The sequence below is a fragment of the Nannospalax galili genome, unplaced genomic scaffold, assembly GCF_000622305.1.
Source record: "Nannospalax galili isolate Female #2095 unplaced genomic scaffold, S.galili_v1.0 scaffold229, whole genome shotgun sequence".
NCBI lineage: Eukaryota > Metazoa > Chordata > Mammalia > Rodentia > Spalacidae > Nannospalax > Nannospalax galili.
In genome coordinates this window covers 4,640,211-4,643,440 of record NW_008360328.1, presented here as the reverse complement: position 1 = coordinate 4,643,440, position 3,230 = coordinate 4,640,211, and positions in this window count along the sequence as shown.

The window sequence follows — 3,230 nt, the reverse complement described above, 5'->3', positions numbered from 1 at the left end:
CTTTTTGAAGCAGGGTCTCCCTGTAGCCCCAGCTGTCCTGGAACTCACTATGTAGACCAGGCTGGCCTTGAACTCACAGAGATCCACCTGCCTCTGTCTCCCGAGTGCTAGGATTAAAGGCATGCGCCACCACGCCCAGCCTCAAATTTTTTTAAATGTAAAAAAGTTTAGGGATTGTAGCTCAGTAGTAGTACACTTGCCTAGCATGTGTGAGACCCAAGGTTCAATCATCAGTAACACACTCTAGAACAGGCTGGGTGGTAGAGACATATAACCCAGCACTTAGGAGGTTGAAGCAAGAGGATCAGAGCCTTAGCTACATACCTAGTTTGAGGTCATCTTAGGTTACATGAGACAACTGTCTCAAAATAAATAAACCAAGCTGACCACTTCAGCGTATTCTTCCCCTCCTCCCAGAATACTGGGGAAAAAATTAGTAACACTGTCCAACAACTATCCTGAAAATGACCTGGTGCTTTTTAATTTTTTTTTTCCGTGTGTCTGTGTGTGGTACGCCTATGTATGTATATATGTATGTTCAAAAGTATATGGGTGCACGTGTGTAGATGCTCATGCACGTGTGCTGAGAGTGGAGGCCCAAAGTTGATGCCAACTTGCTCTGCGGGATCCCCTGTCTCCATCTTCCAAGTCCTGGTATTACAGGTGGGCTGCCATACCCAGCATTAACATGGATGCTGGGGATCCAAACTACAGTCACCATGCTAAGTGCTTTACCTGCTGAGCCATCTCCCAGCACCTCCCTGCCTTTTCAAAGGCCTCTCACATGTCAGACAAGCATGCCACCACAGAGGGGCATCCCAGCCCTTTTATTTTTATTATTTTTTAAATTTTATGTGTATGAATGTATTGCCTGCATGAATGTTAGTGCTCCCATGTCATGCAATGCCCACAGAGGTCAGAAGAGGGTGTCAGATACCCTGGGACTGGAGTTAAGGATGGTTGTTAGCCCATGTAGGTGCTAGAAACCAAACCTAGGTCCTCTGCAAGAGCAGCCAGTGCTCTTAATCACTGAGCCATCTCTACAGCCCCCCACCCCCACAGCCCTTTTTAAACATAATCTTTACTAATTTGGGGGGGGGGGCACTTTTTAAGACATACCTTGAACTGACTATGTAGACCAGGCGGCCTTCAATCTCACAGATTCTCCTGCCTCTGCCTCCCAAGTGCTGGGATTAAAGGTGTGAGCCACAATATTCTTTTCAATTAATGTATGTATGTATTTAGCGACAGGCTGTCATGTAGCCCAAGACCCTGAACTCTGAACCTCCCAAGTGTTGATATTATAAATTGCCCAGGGTGGCCTTGAAATTTTCAGCCTCCTGCCTCAGGCCTCCTGGGTAGCTGTAGTTGAATATGAGCCTACTTGACCAGATTCTTTTGGTTTTTTTCTTTCTCTTTTTCAACTCACACTACAGCCCAGGTTGGGCTGACACTATGTAGCACAGATTGGCTTTAAACTCAGATTCTCCTGCTTCAGTCTCCCAAATGCTGGAATTGTGGACACAAACCACATATCCAACCCAACTTGCTTATCTGAATTCAGTGGAATTCTTTTTGTATTTTGTATCAGGTAGAACTGGGATTATTTATATGTATATTTTCTCTTAGCAACAAGACATAGAGATTATACACACAAGTTTGGTCTGGTAGCACACAATCTCAACTAAAAATAAGATTATACATACACATAAAGTACTGGTACTAGAGAAGACATACATCTATGTAAACCCAATGGTACACTACACACAGCGTAACTTTGAGCAACCCAGCCCTTTTCTATCCTATCTTACTTATTAGGCTCGCTTTAAATGTTAAGGAACATGACAAATTCTTCATATTCTATGGATCTTGGGTCTGTGAGAATTTGATAAGATTTTGGCATCTCTGACGTTTACATACTTAATAATTCTAAGGAAAAAAGGAAAGGAACTGAGATGGTAGAGATGAGAAAAAAATCCAACACATTTAATTCACTTTCCACATCTCTGAAGGCAGTGTACTATAGAAAAAGAAACTGAAGGTGTGTTTTACACACTTGTAATCACAGCACTCAGGAGCCTGAGTAGTAGGAATAACTAAAGTCTCAGACAAGGATTCTGAGAGACTATAAAAGCCAGTGTCCAATCTTCATTTTAATGTGATTTCACTTTCCTGCCAATGTTGGGTGTTTTAGACAGTGGCAAACAATGTTTTAAAAAGACTAAGTACAGCCAGGCGTGGTGGCATGCGCCTTTAATCCCAGCACTTGGGAGGAAAGGCAGGAGGATCTTCGTGAGTTTGAGATCAGCCTGGTCTACATAGTGAGTTCTAGGTCAGCTGGGACTCCAGAGAGACCCTGCTTCAGAAAGACAGAAAAGACCAAAAAGAACTTGTATAAATTCCTGGTTCTGGTCTGGCAGGGATAATCTCTGAGAACATGCTTCCTGCAAAGGAGCTCCTTCATCCCTCTCCTGAAGAGAAAATGTAAAAAGCAGCACCTGGTGCAGACAGCCCCGATTCCTACATGGGTGTGAACTTCCCAGGATGCAACAAAATCCCTATAGTCTTCAGCACAAGCGGTCATCTTGCATTGGCTGCTCCTCTTCCAGCCAATACAGTGGGCAAAGCAAGGCTTACAGAAGTGGGCTCCTTCCAGGAGGAAGTACTAAAGCACCCTTAGTCAGGATAAGTAGGAACCATCCCAGTAAACACATTTCAGATTTTTAATAAATCCTAGTTTTTGTGGTCTACCAGTTTATTTTTTAAAGTTTTATTATATTTTATGTGTATTGAGTGTATTGCCTGCATGTATGTAAGTGCACCTGTGTCATGCAGTGCCTGTGGCAGTCAGAAGAGGGCATCAGATTCCCTGGAACTGGAGGTTAGGATGGGACAGTTGTTAGCCACCATGTGGGTGCTGGGAATTGAACCCAGGTCCTCTGGAAGAGCAGTCAGCCGTCTTAACTGCTGAGCTATCTCTGCAGTTAATTATTTAACCTTTCCTCATCTACAAAATGGAAGAAATCATGGTAATTGTTACTTCTTAAGATTTGGGGTAAATTTTTTTGGTTTTGTGTGTGTGTGTGTGTGTGTGTGTGTGTGTGTGTGTGTGTGTGTCTGTGTCTGTGTCTGTGTGTCTGTGTGTGTAGGTGTGCTGTTGTTGTTTTGAGACAGAGTCTCATTGTGCAGTCCTGGCTGGGCTGGAACTCCCTATTTTGACCAGACTGGCC